The 21,943-nt window shown below is 41.0% G+C and overlaps 1 protein-coding gene across 1 annotated transcript in view; it reads left to right on the top strand.

Annotated features, from left to right (window-relative positions):
* The first annotated feature begins 204 nt into the window (after positions 1-204).
* The window catches only part of VPS54 (VPS54 subunit of GARP complex), a 140,239-nt gene continuing 118,500 nt past the window's right edge, over positions 205-21,943 (top strand). The window contains 5 exon segments of the mRNA XM_030310699.1: positions 205-456; positions 3,028-3,306; positions 3,884-4,018; positions 10,848-10,927; positions 17,560-17,647. The gene's annotated coding sequence lies outside the window, so the exon portion shown is untranslated.

Genomic DNA, 21,943 nt, shown 5'->3' with positions numbered 1-21,943 from the left:
TGATGATAATATACCATTATCATTGTTCATATCAGCTGACACTTTGATGAGCTACCAGTTAACCTTCTGGATTCCGAAATAAATACCCTTGTTCTGATTCACAAGTATACCCGTAACCACCAGGATCCACTAGAGATGATTTACATGGCAACAAGTGAGAACACTTCCAGGAAATCTAGTTAGTGACTTTGCTTTTTTTTACAGTTTCTCCTTATGTGGAAAGGTGATAGAAGTCTTTATTTGGAGAACTAGGTATGATGAAACAAACTGGAATCTTATGCACTGACATCAACTTCCCGGCTGGCAAAAACACAGTGACTTTTAAGACCCTCCTTCATTTGCTTCAATTTGCATGGCTTATTTCCAGCTAACACAGCATTTCTAAAATGCCAGCATTTATTTTTTGTTTTGTGGTGTCGTGTCTAAGCCAACTCAACTGATCTGGATGCCAATGAGGTAATGAATGCCATGTTTTCCGGGAATTCCAGGAGATCAGTTCTCTAAATGAATTGGAGATAGTGGATTTGGCTTATTAATAATTCTAAAATTTGATCCCTTTCTGGACCAAATATCTTCTCAGGAGAAAAGCCATTTTATGACCAGCAAACTTGTATCAGGGGCTAATATATACAGATCTTCCTCGACTTACAATGGAGTTGCATTCCAATAAACCCATTTTAAGTTGGAAATGCATTTAATACACCTAGTCTGCTGAACATCATAGCTTAGCCTAGACTACCTTAAATGTGCTCAGAACACTTACATTAGTCTACAGTTGGGCAGAATCATCTAACAAAGCCTATTGTATAATAAAGTATCCAATATCTCACATAATGTATTGAGTACTGTACTGAGCGTGAAAAACAGATGGTTGTATGGGTACAGAATGACTGTAAGTGTATCGGCGGTTTACCCTCCTGATCGCATGGCTGACTAGGAACTGTGGCTTGATGCCGCTACCCGGCATCGCGAGAGAGGATCGAACTGCCTATCACTAGCCTGGGAAAAGATCCAAACTTAAAATTTAAAGTACAGTTTCTACTGAATGTGTGTCGCTTTCGACCTATCATAAAATCAAAATGTTAAGTCAGACCATTTAAGTTAGGGGCCATCGGGAATAACTGAATCAGAGTATAAGTAGTGCAATGCATCATGATCAATATGATTACAAAAACAGCTCAGGGCGAAATTTTTTAGTGTCTTAAGTCTTAATGTGGCTTGGACTTGGATGACCTAGACTGAAACTATTTCTCTGATTTCATTCTGCTTCTTTTTTTTTTAAAGTTTATTTATTTTGACAGAGAGAGAGAGAGAGGGTGACAGAGCATGAGTGGGGGAGGAGCAGAGAAAGGGAGACACAGAATCTGAAGCAGGGTCCAGGCTCCGAGCTATCAGTACAGAGCCCAATGTGGGGGTCAAACTCACCGACCGCGAGATCATGACCCGAGCCAAAGTCAGACGCCTTCTTAAAGGCTAGAGGGCCTTTGGTAATAGAATAAAGGGCTCCCTCTTGAAAGGAGGTCTATAAGAAAGTAAAATACTCACAGGAGAAAAAAGTTGATCCCTCATAAAACCTAAGATTGTGACAAATAAGAGGCCTTGCATATAGTCAGCATTCAGTTAAATATTCTTTGAATGTTTGAACAGAAGTGGACCCTTCATCCTTCATGAATGATAAAGAGCTATTTTTAATTTCCAGCAACCTTGAGGTCACAAGATAGGAGAGAGGAACTCCACTCCTGAACAGAGTAGGAAAGTAATAAGGATCTTTGCTGACAGTTCTGATACACCTTTTCTCTCTCCTCGTCCTGTGGGACTCCTGGGGAAGCTTCAGAGAAGGAAGCCTGTTGACAACTTAATTGGAAAGCAAGAGCAGATCTTAATTTGATCTTTTCTCTTCATAAGCATCACAATTTAAAGAGCTTTGTTAAACTTTAGTGATTAAGGAAAAAAACATTAAATTGTCTGAAAAGAGAGATTCTTTCTTTTCACTCACCATGAGAATTGTTTCATTGAATATCTCTTAATTGCCTGACTAGTCAGACGTGTTTAGCCACTGGGAAAGGGAAACATGTATTGAATACCAAATGCCTACTTTGGGTTCATGTATTCACTAAAAATATATTGAGCATCTAGTAAGTGAGAAACACTGGGATACAAAGATAAGTGAAAAGACATGGTCCTTACCCTCACAATGTTGAAAATCTAGTAAAAGGAAATGGGTAAATAAGCAATTACAATATGATGTGTAAGTGCTATGACAGAAATAAAGGTGTCAATCTTTGTGATTGGTAGAGAGCAGCACATAGGAGGAGCACTGAACCAAACTTGGGAGGTCAAAGAAGACTCTCTAGATGAAAGTGATATCAATCAGGGACCTGAAAGGAGGGAAGGGTAGTCAAGGATGAGGGAGAATGGCAGGTTAGGGCAGCAGGAGTAGGATTCCCAGCAGAGGGAACAGCTCTGCTTGTGCAGAGGCTCAGCACCAATACAGAGTAGCAGATATTTTGAGGAACTGAAGTTGAATGTGGCTGAGTGGAAAATAAGAGGAGGGGAACAGCAAGAGAAGAGGCCAAAGACACAGGCTGGAGCCATATCAGACAGCTTTTGTAAGAAAAACCGAGGTGTTGGACTTTATCCTAATGGCCACTGGGAATCAGGGAATGCCAAGATCAGATCTGCACTTTTGAAACATCACTCAGCCGTACCGTGGCGAATGGGTGTGCAAGACTGGAGGCAGAGTGAAAGTTTTAGAATAGCCGATGTGAGAGATGGTGAGGAACTGCGTGAGGGAAGTAGCTGTGAGAATGGAGAGAAGTGGATGGATCTGAAACATATTTAAGAGTAAACTTGGCAAGACTTTATGATTGATTAAAGAGAACCCATGACTGTCTTGGGCAACAAGATGGATGGTTGTTCATTTACCATATTGGAATAACAGAAGAGCAGGTTTAGGGATGGGGGATGAATGTAGTTGAGATCCCTATAAGAGATCCATGATGCTATTCTGTTGGTTGTTGAATGCAGGACTCTGAAGCCCCAAAATGAGATCCACCTTGGAGATAGTAATGAAGATTTGGGGATCACCAGCCTGAGTCCTATAAGTGAATGAAACTTTCTAGGAAGCTATGACCTGGACAGAAAGATTAACCTTTAAGGGGTAGGGTAAAAGTAAGGAAACATAACAAAGACTGAGAAAGAGATGTCAGAGGAAAAAAAGACAAAGCCAGAAGAAATGAATGATATGGAAGGCAAGAGAATGCATTAAGGAGAAGTGTCCACAGAGTCACATTACTAAGGAGCAAAGTAAGTAGGGGACTGAGAAATAACCATTGGATTTGGCCATAAGGAAGGTGTTGGTGACCTTGAAAACAGCATTTTCATGGAGTAGTGAGAGCAGAAACCATGCCCTGGAGGTTTGAGAAGATCCTGAGGGGTGAAGAAGTGGAGACCTAGTAAAGTCAAGTAGTTTGGCTAAGGAGGGAAGGAGTTGGGAAGGGAGAGAGAAAGGAGAGATGTGAAGGAAGGGAGTAGAGGGGGAAGAGAGAGGGAAGATGAGAAAACTGGACAGGGATGTAAGGTTGAAGGAAAGTTTTTGTATGTTTATTTGCAGATGAGAACTACTTGAGGTACTTGAAAACTGAAAGGAAGGAGCCAGTGGAATAGGGAGGAAGATGATGGAGAGAGGGTAGTTCCTGAGTGGGATGGAAGAGATTGGATCCCTAGCACAGGGGAGGAATTAGCCTTCAGAAGCTAATTTCATTGTAACTGGAGGAAAGGGGGAGGGGGAATGGGCATAGATATGAGTAATCTTGGAGGGGGAGGATTGGGGGGGGAAGTTCCTATCCAATGGTTTTTTGTATTTTCTCTCTGAAATAAGCAGAGGACAACTATTCATTTCAAGCAATTGAAAGGGAAATGGAAGAAGGAAGAGAGAAAAGTTCGAGGAGCATGAAGGAGGTTTGAAGTGGCTACTGGAAAGAATTGGAAACACCGCTAAGCAGCACTGAGGGCCCAGGTGAGGTTGGAGAATGTACTAGATATAGGCGCTGATCTGCTTAGTCATGTAATTTGACCACCAGCATTTAGAGCCCCCAGTATTGGTATGGGGAGGAAGTTAGAATGATCCAACTTTGCTATATTAGTTATATTTGGTTGCAAGAAAAGTCCAAATAACAGTAAATGTGAAAAAGGTTGATTGCTCTCTTACGTAAACTCCAAGTAGAATAGGGCCAAGGTGTCAAGAATCAAGAGTCTTTCTAGCTCCTTGTTTACTGTCCTCAGGATTTGTCTTCCACATCCTGGTCTAGCAGTTTCCCCAACCCCATCATTTTTGTTCACATTCTATTCAGCAGAAGGAAGGAAGGATCAGGAGAAGACCATGTGCTATTAATACTTAAATCCATTGACCATAGAACATGGAACATCTAGTGCAAGGAATGCTGGCAAGTAGTCTTTTTTTGTGTTTTTTTAACCTGTTTTTTAAGTTTATTTATTTATTTTGAGACACAGAGAGACTGCCAGTGGGAGAGGGTCAGGAAAGAGAGAGAGAGAGAGAGAGAGAGAGAGAGAGAGAGAATCCCAAGCAGGCTCTGTACTGTCAGGGCTCAAACTCACAAACTGCCAAAGTTGGATGCTTAACCAACTGAGCCACCCAGGCATCCCAATGGCAAATAGTCTTTATTATGGATGGCTCTGTGCCCAGTTTATATTTTAAATTAAAAGCTTGAGCCCAGACCATAGGAGATACTAATAGGGTTTATCAAGGTAGGTACAATAGAATGGGGGTAGGAAGTCAGTGGCACCCCTAGTTGTAACATTTCCAAACATAACATTTCCAATACTGTTCACAGTTGAGAACCACTGGTCTAAATTAATCATGGCGATCCCAGCTCCCTTGCCACTGTGATTGGCTCAGGGGTGGACAGTTTAGTATAATCTAGAGCTGACTGAATTGGCACATGACAATTCATACACATTGTCACCACGATTGGCTCATGCTGTTCCAATTAATACAAAGTCAGGATTGTTATTTGATGGTTAGAGACTTACTCCCTTAGAGTCCCCCCACCCTCCCCCAAAGGGACATAATGAGGAGGTATGTGGGCCCAATTGCTGCTAACATTCTGCCTATAACCAGTAGGGGACCCAGTGGAGGAGAAAGAAGGAAATAGAGTCCTTGGGAACTGAACTGCAACCAACCCCAAGTCCCCTGAATTTTGAGGTACTGATGAATTTTCAGGTACTTGAGCCAATAAACGCCCTTAATGTTTAAACCAGTTAGACTTAAGGTGCCTGTTACTTGCAAATTAAAACATTAATAAGAGAGAGAAGCAGAGGAAGATTGGGTCAAGGGAGTAAAAGTACAGGAAGGATGTAAATGAGAGGAAGGGATATGACAGATGAATGGAGGGGTCTATGTTTTGGGTAAAAACCAAGAAAAATGGGGAGAAGAGGTATGCAGAGTCTAGTTAGATGCAAGATTTTTCAAAAATGAGCCTCTGTTCTCTTGGACTGGGGTTTGGGAGTAATCAGAACGGTTCTAGCATTGTGTTAGGATAGCCCAATGAGGTTTGCATTAACTCCACTGTATGGAAGAAGAAAATCGAGACTTACCCAAGAAACCAAAGCTGGCAGAGCTAACTCCTGGAGAGTTTGACTCCAGAGCCCAAGTTCTTTGCATCATTTCTCCATTTCTCTTTGATGCCAAAGGGGTAGAAATGTCCAGAATGGGACAAATACCCCTCCTTAACCCTTTCCATGCCTCATTCCAGGATGACAGGCAAGATTGGGTCAGTAGGATTGTGTTCCCCTTTATTAGTGATGGCCTACCTCCAGGATGTATGGTGTGTGTTTGGGGTACAAAGCAAAGATGGCATAGGCTAGCTGGAGAGGTAAGGTAGACAGCTTACAAAACCAACAGCAGTGCAAGTGAACAGAGAAGATTCCTGGCGAGATAAAAAATATTAAATGTTAATTGTCAAGCATTCACTGTCAGATTCTGTGCATCTGCATTTTTTTTAAGTTTATATTTAAGTAATCTCAGGGCACCTGGGTGACTCGGTCTGTTAAGGGTCTAACTCTTGGTTTCAGCTTGGGTCATGGTCTTGGGGTTTGTGTGTTTGAGCCCCATGTCGGGCTCTGTGCTGACAGCATGGAGCCTGCTGGAGATCTCTCTCTCCCTCTCTGCCCCTCCCCGTTCACTCTCTCTGTCTCTCTTGAAATAAATAAATAAACTTAAAAAAATTTTTTTTTAAGTAATCTCTGCACTCAACACAGGGCTCTAACTCACAACCCAGAGATCAAGAGTTGCATGCTCTTCCAACTGAGCCAGTCAGGCTCCCCTGCATTTTTTTTTTCATTTCAGAAACTTCTCTTTATCCCACTTTAATTTATTTTTTGAAAGTCAGTGCTTATGCCTTGTAAAAATGCAAAAGGTATAAAAGGTCTACAGTAAAAAATGTGTCTTTCTCCCTTCTCTGTCCCCCAGTTACCTTTCCTGGAGGCAACCGATGTTGACAGTCAACCCCTGCCTTCTTTCCCTTTTCCCCCATCTACCCATTATAGGCTGAGGTATATCAAGCTGAGTTTGCTTCTTCAGTAAAGATACAAACTTTCCTAATGTAGCAATCTTGAAATGTATGCACTAAAAATCAGATACCCCAACAAAACAAAACACTTTATTGTCTATAATGACTTCTTGCTGAAAAGCCCCCATTCCTGGTATAGGTGGAGAGCACTTGCTGTTGCCAGTTAAGGATATCTCAGTTTCTTTATGTTTAAAACAGCCCCCCTTGGAAAACCACTCAGTCTTTCAGGGTTTGTGCTTCATCTGAGGGTTCTCTTTTCCCCTCCCCAGGTAGAATGGAGGCCGCAGGAAAGGTGCAGGGAAAGTCTGTCTGCCAGTATCCAGGCCTTCCTGGCTTCCTTTGGTGAGGAAATTTTTCTCTCCAGGCTTTAAGCCTACATTGATTCTAGCTACTGACAGCCACAGTCCCCGCCACAGCCCTCAGGGGTAAAGACGCTTGCACCTTCTTTGTCCAAAGCCAGGCCTCCTGAAGCCCATTCATCCTGTTAGCCTTCGTCACTCTTTCCTACAGAAAACACAACAGGCCACTAGGACCTGGAAGCACTATCTCAAGGCCTTTTGTCGCTTAACCATAGCATTTTCACTTCTGTGCAGTTGGCCACGTTCCAAATGGAAAGCAGGGTACATACTCTTCTGCTTGAGGACCCCTACTCGCCTGGGCAATACTGTGCTTCTACCCTCTGAATCATCCAACTTCCTGCCTGCTGCTTAAATTTGATTTTCTTCTCATGGGAAAATATCTCTGACATCATATCCTGTGTTCTTCCTGGAACTATCTATGATCTGTTCAGGGGCACTCCTCCAAGCTCTCATTGGTTATGCAATTATATATCTTTCTTTCAACACAGTCTGGCTTTTGCTAATCAAAAGCACTTGATTTCAAACTATTGTCTTACTACAAATTTTTTTAAAAATCCTACTTTGAAACTCAAAGCTAAATGATGAGTTATCCATTCTTGGCTGTTTTTTGTTTGTTTTTTTTTTGTTTGTTTTGTTTTTTTCTCCCTGTGACTCAATGCATGCCATTGACTCAATGGGTGGGGAAGTCATGGGGACAAGGGTTTACTGGGAAGCCAACATACATTGGTTGGATATCTCACAAACACTATTTCCATTACATCAGCACAAGGTTTCCGGTGCTGGTCGAAGCGAGACCAATGTCAGTGTGGTCAATGCTACTAAGTTTGCATTTTGTGAAATGAGTACACCCACTTCAGGGTCCTGTGAGTGAACATGACCAAAACTGAACTACTGATTCCACCACTGTCCGCCCAGTTATGCATGGGCAAACCTGAATCATCGGGGCTCTCTTCTCCACACCCCACGTTTCATCCACCTGATATTCAGGGCCAATGAAGGGAAGGGGAGACTTTCTAATTTTCACAAGAACACTGTATGGGCCAGCGTGTCCTCTTTGCTGAAAGCCTAGGCCAAGCTGCCAGCATCTGCCATTGTCTCCTCCCTGCCCTTGTCTGCCCACTTCTATGTTTGACCTCCTACACAGTCCATTCTCCACAAAGCAGCAGACTTATCTTTTTAAACTATAAATGAGCTTATGTCACTTGCCACCTTCCCTGCTTTAAATCCTCCAGTAGTTTCCCTTCAGTCTTTGACCCGGCTGTGCCTCCCTCTTCAGCCCATCGCCTCATGCCTTTCCAAGCCGTCCCTCTTACTCTGCTCCAGCCACACTGTCCATCTCTCTTCCCTCAAACACACCAGGTTCATTTCTACCCCAGATCCTTTGTACTCACTATTTATTTGCTAGCAGATCTTCTCCCTAGATGGCCCCACTGCTGCCCCCTTCTCAGCCTTTAGGTCTCAACCTAGATGTCACCAAGTAACTACATCACAGCTCAGGTCCCATCTGTCATATTACCCTATTTTATCTTCTTCACAGCACTTAGTGTGGAAATTGTATGTTTATTACCTATCTCCCCCTCACTTGGAATGCAACCACCATGGACAGGGACTTAGTTTGCCTTCTTTAGCACTGTTATTTTGTTCAATAAATAGTGCCTGGCACATAGTGAACACTCAGTAAATATTTGTGGACTGAAACCAACTAATTTCAATCAGATGGGAAAAGAAGGAAGACAATACTTCAACTCCACAAACACTAGTAGATACCTTTTATTAGTTTACCATTTGGAAGAAATCATCCAGGGGCACCTAGGTGTCTCGTTCGGTTAAGCATCTGACTTAGGATCAGGTCATGATCTCGCGATTCGTGGGTTTGAGCCTCGCATCAGGCTCTCCGCTGACAGTGCAGAGCCTACTTGGGATTCCCTCTTTCCCTCTCTCTCTGCCCCTGTCCTGCTCTATCTCTCCCTCTCAAAATAAACAAATAAACTTAAAAGAGAAACAAGAAAACTAGAAGAAATCATCCAATTCTATTAGTTTCTTTGCAAGGGAATCATAAGATTAATGTGGCTTTCTAGTGAGAAACTTGGCTGCAAGACAGAACTGGCATCTATATTTATGCCACAGAAACGCAGCTTTTCCAAATAATCAAGTCAGATCAAGGTATAAATTGTCAGCCTTATTTGCCAGGTACAAAATTTGAATGATTGCATGTGTGTTAGTGTGTGCTTAACCTGCTGTGGGCTGCCTACTATTTTAGGGTCCCCTGATTGCTAAAAGTTGTTTACTTGATTTCTTTCATTTTAAGTATGGCTGAAGAGGCCGGGCTGATCAGAGGCAAGATGTAGAAAGAGAGACAACATGAATGATTTTTCTGGCACACTATGAAACAATTACCAACAATCTTTAGGTATTCCTTGTACTTGCAAAACTGAAAACTAGGCTCTCCTTGATATATGCTGCAAATTTTGAAAAACTGATATACTGGAACGTCTTGAATAGCTGCAAAGAACCTGAAGCAGGGACTTCAAAATTCTGCTCTAGTTGACATGTGTTAGAACAAAGACGGAAGAAAATTAGGTCTCATCTTGGTCAGAGTAGATGAAGTCAAACATCCTTCTCCCACCCTAATGTTACAGAGTCTGAAATTTCTACCTGTAGGGCTTCTGTTTTATCCTGGAGTTCTCTTTCAAAATATATATTCCTGGAAATACAGTAGACTGATTCATGAAGTTATTGACACTAATTAGATCCATGTTCCTTTCCCTGGGAGAGATTACCAGTAAGAGAGTCTAAAAGAAATAGGAAGACAGGCATGGGAGGAGACTGAAGTACCAAGTCTGGCTTTTCTGAACATAGAATGGACCCAATGCAGTATAGTAGTTGTTGAACTACTCTGGATGATAATATTGTGGGGCAAGTTATCTAAGAGTGAGTTTTATGATGTGAGTTAATCTGAGAAAACGGGTTTTTTAGACTTTGGGTGTTGCTATGCAATGTGAATTTTGATGGATTTTTTTCCAGTTAGGGTCCCAGCAGGAAACAGATGGCACACTTAAATTAGGATAATTTGACAAGAGTTTCTTTTCAAAGAGACTACTTACAAAGGACTGCTGGGGTATAATGAAAATCAAAGGGATAGTCTAGGAAGTGGAAGTTAGAATCTGCAGAGTGATTGACAGCCTTTGGCCCTAAGAGAGTGATTTTCAGAACTTGGAAAGGGAGAGTTATTTGGAACAGACCACAGTAAGAGGAACAATGACCTTGATGCAGCCAACTAGAGGTAAACCCATTGGGTTGAGCCCTGTGGATGAACACTTTGACCTTTCTTCTCCCTTCCTCTGGTCTTCTGCCAGGGTTCCCCATTGGCCAAACCCAACTGGAAGCTAAAGGGAAAGGGAATATTCATACGGGCCAGCCTCCCTGGGCAGAGAGGAAGGTAGAGAGTGGGTCTCGGGAGCAAATGGAAGATATCCAGCATGATGATGCTTCCATTCACTTGACAAGAGGTTCTGAAAAAGAGCCATCCAACATCTCTCCCCTTTCCCACTGCAAACTTTCAGAGTGAAGCTGCCATGGAGAGGAAAGGATGTGTCTTTAAAATCAGTTTTGATTAACATCTTAGATTTATCTAATTTCTGCATGGAGACTGTGTATATAACTGAAGTTGATAGTCCATGACATCAGAGTGACCAGAAATCTAAGAGCCTACCAGAATTTTCATCCTAGAACAGAGAAAGATGACCTCACTCTACCTTTCAACCACCACCTGACTTTATATACATGTAAAGTAACAGTGGGGACAAACATAAATAAGGTTGCATTTGGGTTAGGTTAGAGAATTGTGCTTATTCAACGTACCACTCACATAGTCTTTACCAACTTTTTTACTTTATAGGTCTTGAAACTGCATTCCAGAGAGCTTGATTCACATGCCCCAGTTCAGCAAGCCATTTCACACTGAAATCCAAACTAGAGGTATGACTTGAGACATCCAAAGGATATTCAGCTATAGGCTTACACAGGCAGTTAGCACTGGGGCAAATTTCAAACAAGGTCAAAGATGTTGATTAGCTATCTTTGCTATCTTTTGGCTGCAAGTAGCGACGTCTAACTGGCTAGGCCAGGGTTCCTTGTTACAATGATTTGTACCTCTGCTCTGAGGTTTAGACCTTCGTTTTGTGATTCAGAAACTCAATTTCATCTTTTCACTTAAGAATAATCTGGCCCTGATGAATTGATGTATTTGCCAACCTCGCAACAGATTTAAGTCAAAACGTTCATTGAATTACCCTAAGAAATATTATTGTCAAAAAGACAAGACTGGTGTCAGCAGATCAATATTCCATGGCTGAATTATTTGGAGAAAGAAAATAGACACATCAGACATTCATTTTATTCTGAAGAAAATAAAGTGGAAATCCCACTGATTGTGGGTCAAAAGCACAAATTCACATGTAAACGACAATGTATAATATTAATAAGTTGCTTTACGGATGATATGCCCTGCATTTTTACAAATTCCTGAGTGGTTTTGATGTGTATACCTCCACATAGTAAAACCCTGGCATCATAAAACTTTAATTAGCCAGAACTTAATTAGAACACTTAACCTAAAAGAAATTCTTTTGGGGGCACCTGGCTGGCTTGGTCGGTACAGCATATGACTCTTGACCTTGAGGTCGTGAGTTTGAGCCCAGTTTGGAGGTAGAGATTACTTAATAAATGAAAGTTTTTTTTAAAAAAGAATTTCTTTGATACATGTTCTAGTTAACTATTTCTTCTCGGCCCCAAATCCATCTTTCACTGCCCTACTTTGTGATGCTGCAGCTGAACCCTGTAAGCATTTCTCCTTTGTAGCTGGCATGATGCTATGTCAGTGAAGAGCATTGGAGGGCCGCTGCAGGGGGAAAGTGCTTTTCTTCTTTGTTCTGGCATGGTTTTCCTTCTCCTGCAGTGCATGGCAGCCATGAATGCCAGAATTCCAGCTGCGTCCAGCCCCCCAGCAGGTCTCACAGGCACCCTAGTAGGTGATTTCTTGCTTCCCCATCCAACTTCTAACACCTAGGTGAACCTCTCTAACATCGTGTAGGTGAGCGCTATACCCTCTCCAGTGAGGTCAGCATCCCAGTCTTGCGGGAGAAAGGGCTCTTCCCAATGTGTTCCTTCCTTAGGTATGCAGCCTTAGCCCTGAAGCAGGCTTCTGTGGGAGGGGCCTGATAAGTGGTGCTGGGGGGTTGGTGTGAAATAACGTCAGGTATTACAATGGTGTGTGTGGCCCTCGTAAGGACCACAGAACATAAAAACATATACAGTGTATCTGCAGTAGTGAAATTTAATGGAGGGGAGGTACAAAGGAAAAAATGGTCTAAAAAAATCTCCTCAGGGGAGGAATAATGAAAAAAAAAATTAACATTGCCCTAGAAGCAGCAGTGGCTCCCATACCCACTATTACTAATTCTTTACTCTTCTTTACTCCCTGGTAGTTAATCCCATTTTTAGTTGATATAATTTATATTAAACTTTCCCTGTTAAGTTATTGTATGATTTCTGTCATCTAACTGGACTGTGATACAGTGCACTTGACTTCAAAAAAAAAAAGGCAAATACTAATGGAAAATATGCTAAAATCAGAGTTAAAAATTTTTAAGACATTTCAAGAACCTGTAGAGATTAATCTGCAGCTATTCATATCTTGTACGGTAGGAATATATGTTCAGGATGATGATCTTGGGACCATAATAGATGCTGAATGACCAAAGAGACTCTGTTAGTCTAAACTTAGTGAAGCAAAAGACTGATAAAAACTAGGGTTGAAGCAATAGCATTTAAGTAGTACGATACATACTATCGTACTGACCACGTTTCTCACTTGTAACTTTTATTAAGTGTCAAACTCTGTGATGATGATGATGATGATAATGATAGCCAACATTCACTGGGTACTTACTTTGTACCAGCACTGTTCTAAGCTCTGCCACTCTGACAAGAAGTTTGAGAATGGATAGGAAAAATCCCAGAGAAAGGAGGCCAGTTAGGAGACTACTACAGAAGTCCAGGCATGAGGTGATGGTGGCTGGGACAAGGGAGACAGAGGGCATGCGGCTGACTCACTGATGTCCAGAGCAGAAAGGACTGTCTAGCCAGTTCAGCCACCAGTCTGCACCAGAGTAATCATTCAGTTAACCGCCAAGAAGCAGGACTTGGGATGGAAAAAGAATCTTTTCTTTCTTTGTTAAGCTCCTATCATGTGGCCAGCACTGTGTTACCCAATATAAGGGGTACTGTATAATAATAACACATTCTTCAGTACTTTGTGACCTCATAGAAAGCTATAAAATGATAATGCTAATAGAAGAACATGTAGACTATACTTGAGACTTTGGGATGGGGAAGAACTTTGTAAATCAGACCAAAAGAAGCACAAGCCATAACACAAAATTTTGGCAGATTGACCACACCAAAATGAAGGATTTCCATTCAATGAAGGCTATTATAGGCAAACTTATGCAGACAGAGGACAAATGGAAAGAAAATATTTAGAAGATATTTCAAACCAATAAAAAATTGAAACCTAGCACATATATGATATCACTCATATGTGGAATTTAAGAAAACAATGAGCAAAGGGGAAAAAAGAGAGGAGAGGCAAACTAAGAAACAGACTCTTAACTATGGAGAACAAACTGATGGTTACCAGAGGGAGGTTGGTGGGGAAATAGGTGATGGGGATTAAGGAGTACAGTTATTGTGTTGAGCACAGGGTGAAGATGCATGGAAGTGTTGAATCACTATATGTACAACTGAAACTGATATAACACTGTATGTTAACCAACTGGAATTTAAATAAAAACTTTTTAAGAACTAGCATCTATAAGGAGTTCCAGGAAATCAAATAAAGCACCCACTAGAAACTATTAAAGAGGTGCCTGCGTGGCTCAGTTGGTCAGACTCTTGGTTTCAGCTCAGGTCATGATCCCACGGTTCATGGGTTCATGCCCCATGTCGGGCTCTGTGCGGACAGCGTGGAGCCTGCTTAGGATTCTCTCTCTTCCCTCTCCCTCTGCCCCTTCCCTCCTCACTCTCTCTCTCTCTCTCTCTCTCTCTCAAAATAAAAAACTTTCAAAAAAAAAGAAACTTAAAAAAATACTCAGTGACACTTGTTAAAGACGGTGAGGCAGACTTTATTCAGAACCACTGCTATGGGGTTTTACAGTAGAGGGGATTGGGGTCAACTCAGAATACAACATGGGCAAGTGGGAATTTATAGCAAGGGTTGGGGGTGGGAGGGGTCAGTGAATGGAAATTACTAGGAGGAAACATCAGGGGTAAGAAGGCATCTGGCTAAATCCATCTCATAGGATTCTTGCTGAAGGCAGGCCAGGGTGACCAGACATCACCTGGGGGCCAAGGAGGATGAGGAGCCTGATCAGATATCAAGGATGATCAGAGGGGGGGGAGGGTGGTGGTGGTTCTTGCTAAAACTAGATTTTACAAGGAAGTGTACATATCCCTCAGAGAAGGTTTAGGAGACTGAGAAGTTTGGTCAAGCAAAGAATTTTGTCAAAAACATCAACAGAGCATATGAATAGCCAGTTCTCAGAAGTGGAAAGCCAAATGACTAAGAAGTGTTGAAGAGAAGTTCAGTGTCACATGTAAACAGAGAAATGCATATTAAGACTAATTACTGGGCCCTGAGTGGTTTAGTCGGTTAAGCATCTGACTCATGATTTCCACTCAGGTCATTATCTCACGGTTTGTGAGATCAGGCCTTGACTCAGGCTCTGCATTGACAGTGCGTTGCCTGCTTGGGATCTCTCTCTCCCTTTCCCTTGCCCGGCTCGCATGCTCTTTCTCTCTGAAAGAAAAGAAAAAAAAAAGAAAAGAAAAAAGAAAAAAAAGAAAAGAAAAGAGAAAAGAGAAAAGAAAAGAAAAAAAAAAGAAAGAAAAGAAAAGAAAAAAGAAAAAAAGAAAAGAAAAGAAAGGCTAATTACTCACACCTGATAGATTTGTAAAATTAAAAGGTGGCAATGAATTGGCAGTCTTAGCAAAGATGTGGGGAAGCAAGAATCCTCATGTGCTGCTGGCATGACTCATTAGATCCGAGATTCTGTGTGCACATGTACTCTCTCATACACATACACATGCAGTGGATGACTCAGGAATCCTTCTTCACACGGTTCGCAAGGAGACGTGTATGAAGGTGTTTATCACAGGTTGTTTGTGGTACTGGAGGCAGTCTGGGGATCTATCACTAGAAGAATGGATATGGTAAAAGTATTGGACACATACTATGGAACCTTATGCAGCAGTTCAAAGAAATAAGCTAGATGTGCATAAAGGAACATGAAGAGACTTGAAAACAGCATTGTGTGAAAAAGCAATAAACAGTAAGAGCCGTCAAACAATACAGATTGAAAGCACACACGTTCATGAAACAACATGATAAATTTCAACTCGGGGATACATGGATATCCAGGCACATGTTAAATACATTAGAGTGGCTGCTGACACTGGAGATGAAGTGGGGAAATGAAAATATAAAATAAGAAAGGGGCACCTAGGTGGCACAGTCAGATAAGCATTCGACTCTTGATTTTGGCTCCGGTCATCATCTCACAGTTTGTGGGTTGAGCCCCGCCTCAGGTTCTGCACTGACAGCGTGGACCTGCTTGGGATTCTCTCTCACCTTCTCTCTCTGCCCCTCCCTCTCTCTCTCTCTCTCTCTCTCTCAAAATTAATACAAAATCTTAAAAAATAAAAAAATAATAAAATAAAACAAGAAAAAGCCTCACATGGATGGTTGTGTACCATGAACTGCAGAGGGCGATTAACTCAAAATTTTGCACTTAAAGTCCAAAAGGAAAAAAAAAAAAGAAGGACCTAAATCCTACATTTCTTGAAGCTTTTTCATTCCACAAATGAGACGTGATGTTTGCTTTTTTAGGTAATGCATGTAAACAGCTATGTGAGTAGCTCGTCCATCTATCCAGTCCTTCCAGGTCTCAGGGGACATTTGAGCAAAGCACACATCCATGAAAAGCCAGTGGGTGAGAATGGTGTGGAGGATACACCTGTAAACTGAATTCTATAAACCAAAGCGTAAATGCAGCTTTATTTATGAAACTAAAAATACAGTGTGAGACCCATAATAAACGTTGTAGGATCAGATCGGTGACCCTAGCTTGGTTATTTTCATTCAGCAAATAGAAAAATTATTTGAGATATTATTTAACTCTGAAAAACAGAATAGAGGCACAAGTAGCTTCAAGACATCTGCAAAAGCAATTCAGTTGGCAAAGGTAGATTATTTGGCCCCAGCAAGCACTGTAAAATGCATATACACACATATATGTGTGTGTATATATAAACGTTTTGAGTGAATTGATCTCAGGATTCTGTTTGCTTCAAAATCCCTTCAGTCAAACAGGAAACACGAAAGAGCCTGGTTTAATTCCAGGGCTCATCCTTTTTAAGCTGTCAGATCTGTCCTGAAGGGAATGAGAGCCAACAAGCCAAGTATTTCCCTGTTTCTGAGAAGGACTGCATACACCACCTGTGGAATGAATCTATTGACCTTTTTCAGTTTATTCTTTCTCATTTTCAACTGTCTCCCTAGACAGCTGATTGCTGGGAATTCACATGCCTTTTGGTTTTTGTTAGCTTTAAAACTGTAGCCACCTATCTTAAATTACACTCTAAAGTTAGTAGGGTCTGCTTGCCAACGGATGCCTGAGAGATGGGGAAGTGAGGGAAAGAGGGGTGAATTCTTTATTCTTGGGTGCTACATCATCACTTGATCCTGCCTGTGAGTTATCGTTTGTACTTAAAAATCCCTTTATTTGCCATTAGAGGGAATAATTCTATAAAATGTATTCAATCAGGACACTCAGACACTTGAAAACATTTTTGGCTACCATTTCATTTGGCTATCGTTACACAGTAGACTCACCTGCAGGTTTAACTAAGAGCATATCAAGATAGCCTTTAGCAGCACACCAAGTGTAATTAAAGAAAATTAAGTTTAAGATGTGTATACATGTGAAAGAATATAACTTTTTTAAAGTATATGAAGATCTACTACTAAAGTAAAATTATCACAGATTCTTAGAACTTTGTAGAAGAAAGGAACCTTAGCAATTAATGACCTCTTCTCAGCCTCTTTATTATTTATTTAATTTCTGACTCCATTGCAACATACTCAGTAACAATGGTTTGATGTAAGGAGTCTCACCTGGGAAGGACAAACATCTGTACCATAGCTTAAAAAGATTCCCTTTCTCATTCTTTCTTCACACCAAGCTCATTCATTTTTAGAGACCATTTAGTGCTAATGGATGATAAAAGTGATAGTGTGATTTATGGACTTTGTGTTTTGTTTTTTTAAATGATATATTTGTTTTATTTTAGAGAGACTGAGTGAAGGAGAGGAGTAGAGAGAGAGAGAGAGAGAGAGAGAGAATCTTAAGCAGGCTCCACACTCAGTGTGGACCCCAATGCGGGTTGATCCCACAACACTGGGATGGTGACCTGAGCTGAAATCAAGAATCAGATGCTCAGCCGATTGAACCACCCAGATGCCCCAAGACTTCTCTTGTTTTATTGACCAGACTATTGCTTCATCTTGATCTGAATGACAGAAGGCAGACATCTACAGGGCCATGGAATACAAAACGAGTCCCCATCTGCAGAGAAATTGTGAGTACCTGTACATTGTTGAGTATCCTTTTCAATCCTATAATTAAATCCCACACTTCCTCTGCTATTATTATTTAGCATTCAATTAAAAGGTTTTTATTGCCTATTAGTATTAAAGTATTTGCAATATTATCAAAAGTCTAATGGGGCACCTGGCTAGCTCAGTCGGTAGAGCATGTGACTCTTGATCTCAGGGTTATAAGTTAGAGCCCCACGTTGAGTGGAGAGATTACTTAAAAAAAAAAAAGAAAAGCCTAAAATACTGTTAATCAATTAACAATTTTTACAATATGGTATCTGACTTTGATTTTTCAAAAGCTACTATTTGGGCTTTTGGTTTTTTAATTTTTTTTAAATGTTTATTTTTTAGAGAGAGAGAGAGCAGGGGAGTGACAGAGAGAGACACACACAGAATCTGAAGCAGGCTCGAGACTCTGAGCTGTCAGCACAGAGCTCGACATGGGGCTCAGACTGACGAACCGTGAGATCATGACCTCTTAACATACTGAGCCACACAAACTCTTAACATACTGAGCCACACAGGCACCCTGTAATTTTCTTTTTCTTTTTTTTTTTTAATTTTTTTTAACGTTTATTTATTTTTGAGACAGAGAGAGACAGAGCATGAACGGAGGAGGGGCAGAGAGAGAGGGAGACAGAATCGGAAGCAGTCTCCAGGCTCTGAGCCATCAGCCCAGAGCCCGACGCGGGGCTCGAACTCACGGACCGTGAGATCGTGACCTGAGCTGAAGTCGGACACTTAACCGACTGAACCACCCAGGTGCCCCTTCTTTTTCTTTTTAAAAAATGTTTAGTTATTTATTTTGAGAGAGAGATATCGAGCAGGGGAGGGACAGAGAGAGAGGCAGAGAATCCCAAGCAGGCTCCACAGTCAGTGCAGAGCCCAACGAGGGGCTCAACAAAGGGCTCAAACTCACAAATGGTGAGATCATGACCTGAGCCAAAATCAAGAGTTGGATGCTTAACCGACTGAGCCACCCAGGCACCCCTGGTTTTTTAAATTTTATCACACATATTCATGTAGAAAAGTTGCAAAATACAGCTGAACAAAAAAGAGACAACAATTTTTCATAATCTCATCACCTATAGAAAATAGCATTTTCCCATATATACTGCTCGTATTCATTTTTGTCTTAAATAAGAATACTTTATTTTAAAATTTTTACCCAAATAGACTTGTTTCTACAAAGGTGAGCTTCCGAGAAACCAGCTTCCTTTGTGCAGACAGCAGATTCCGCACTAGAGGGAAGGAAGTGGCTCATATCCTGGCTAACAGGGGATCATTGTTTCTCTATCAGAACTGGCATAAAGCCTTCTTCAGCCAGAAAGACAATTATGTGACAGAATCCAAGAGTTGGGCCTGCCTTAGGAGAAAATGGCTTAAAGACAAATTTTACTCACATATGGAGTTTGTTTGGTATTGTCCATGCCTTCTTTCTAATTATTAAAAGCCAGAAAAACTTGAGTTTAAATCCCAGCTATTCCTTACAAGCCAGGTAATGGTAGATAAGTTATGAAGCCCCTTTGCCACAGTTTCTTCATCTGTTAAACAGGGACAGTAATAGTACCAACCTCACTGGGTTCTTGTAAAGACCAATGAGCTTACAGAGGTCTTACTGCCTGGCCTGCTGTGAGGTTTCAACAAATGTCGACAGCATTATTGTTGTAGTTGTGGATTGCCATGAGGATTATATGAAATACTCTATTTGAAATTCCTGCCACACTTGGGAATTATTATTACAATCCTTAGTATTGCAGGGAGGACTTGTTTTTAACCACCCACATTTCTTTGGGCAGCACCCTGGTTTTTTACTATACTCTGGTGCTATTCAATAGAACTTTCTATGATCACAGAAATGCTCCATAATCTGTGCTGTCCATTATAGCGGCCATTAGCCAAATGTAGCCATTGAGCTCTTGAAATGTGGCTAGTGCAACTGAGGGTTGAATTTTTCGTTTTAATTTTATTTAACTTTAATTTAAATAGCCACCCTAGCCTCCTGTTTCTCTCTGTTCCTACTCCTGTCTAATCACTTCAATTGCCTTTAGGCACAAAGCAAATCCATCTGTAGGGACTCTAGTGAATGTCTCCACAGTCATATTAAATTTTGAATAATGTCATTTTCTACATAGTGTGTTCTTGATAAATGATAAATTATACTCCCACCATTAATAATGTAAAAACAAACTGGATATGTTCCCAATGTCAAGCTTCTCCACTAAGTCTGGCTTTCCACAGCATTTTGTAAACTGCATGAGAAGAATTTAATAATCTTTTCAAAAAACATTTGGCAGCTTAGTTTAAAAGGCTGCTTTATCAAGCCCCATGTTGAGCATAGAGCTTACTTTAAAATGAATGAATGAATGAATGAGTGAATGAATGAATAGCTGCTTTACAGATCTGGAATGAAAAGGGAGTACTTTTCCCTCACAGTACACAACAGGGTAATTCTTGATCTGCTCTGATTGTGTGTTGTGTGTCAATTCTGTACTTTCCTGTGGACTTTTGCTCATAGTCACCTCTGAGCCTCAGGCTGACACCCTTCACCCACCACACCTGTTTGGTGTTGAGTCAAAACTTGACTAGGCTCCCTGAGAGCAGCCACTGAGTAACTCAGAGCCAATGGCTCACCCAGAGGTGAGTCCATAACTCATGTTCCAGGTTTCAGGGTCCCTGCTTCTCTTCCCTGTTATAAGGCCAATCTTAACTTCAGGTTCTAGATAAATCACCTGACCCTTATATCAAAGTAAAGCTATAAAACCAAAACAAGTTTTGGTTAGGTAAGCCTGGCTCTTCCCTCTCCTGGGGAAAGGCTGCCACCTGCTGTAATACATCAGCATTGGGCTTTTCCAAGGTCACTGAACAACTACTTCCTCTATTCAAATGAATGTATGCACAACCACACCTGCCTTCCCCTCCGGTGTGTCAAGAATGTAAAGAGGAGGGCAAACCATTAGGCATTCCAAAACTGAAGGGCAACAAAGCAAACTCATCCATATTAATGGTGCCCAGAAGGAATTGGCATCTCTCTCTGAATGTGAGAGCGTTCATTCTTCACCACTCAGCAACACTATTTTTTCAAGTTAGCTCATAGCAACCTTCATAAAATCTCTGTTGTTAAGAGGCTTATTATTTCCTCAATCCTTCCAGTTCTATGTATCTTTATCTATTCTTCACAGCCCTAGAAAGTCTTTGGTAGGAGAAAGGATGAGAAGAGAATAAAAATTGATAGTTTATAGGGCAGTATCCCTGAGCCTTGTACTCTTTCTTCAAAAACCCTAAAACTCAATGAAATACTCTGTAGTCACGAGAACTGTTGTTGCTATACATGACATGGTTGAATCTTAGAAGCATAGTGTTAAGTGAAGTAAGCCAGACACCAAACAATAGAATAGATATTTATTATTTATTTGTATATAAATATATATCTATTTGTATGTAAATAAATATATATTTATTATATATATTTATATATATAAAGTTTGCAATGTAATTTTATGTATATAAAGTTCAAAAACAGACAAAATTAAATGAAGCTGATATTGGTTAACTATGGGGGTGGGGTAGTAGTGGGATTTAGGACATACTACCCAGAAATGTGGCATCTTGGCGTAATGAATATTTTAAAAGCTGAAAGAATTCGAGAAAAAGAGCAGGAAGGTCACTCTGACCTCCCCCTCATCCCTCCCCCTTCTCCACTGAAACAGGTCATAAAACTCATGTGACAAGTGCCCTCCCTATACCCAGAGGAAAGATTCATCCTTACCTAGGAAGACAAGGAGATGCCAAGAAGAATTCTAAGAAATAGGCCTTGCTAAGTTTCTCCCAGTTCACTGTAATTACCTCATACTCCTTAACCTATCATAGTCCTCCATAACTGTCCAGTCTTCAGCAAACCCAGCATAAAAATACATAGCTCTGTTTCCTTGGGTCTTTACTTCCTTATGAAGGCTTCAATAAGTCATGTAAAACTTCTATTAAATAAATTTTTATGTTTTTCTCCTGTAATCTGTCCTTATAAGTTTTTTTTTTTTAATGTTTATTCATTTTTGAGAGACAGAGTGTGAGTGGGGGAGAGGCAGAAAGAGAGGCAGACACAGAATCAAAGCAGGCTCCAGGCTCTGAGCTGTCAGCACAGAGCCTGACATGGGGCTCTAACTCACAAACCATGAGATCATGCCTTGAGCCCAAGTCAGATGCTTAACAGACTGAGCCACCCAGGCGCCCCTGTCTTTGTAAGTTTAATTTTCAGACCCAGTCAGGTACCCTAAGAG

The sequence above is a fragment of the Lynx canadensis genome, chromosome A3, assembly GCF_007474595.2.
Source record: "Lynx canadensis isolate LIC74 chromosome A3, mLynCan4.pri.v2, whole genome shotgun sequence".
Lineage (NCBI taxonomy): Eukaryota > Metazoa > Chordata > Mammalia > Carnivora > Felidae > Lynx > Lynx canadensis.
The sequence above is the reverse complement of the archived record's forward strand: the minus strand, read 5'-3'. Positions and strand labels throughout refer to the sequence as shown.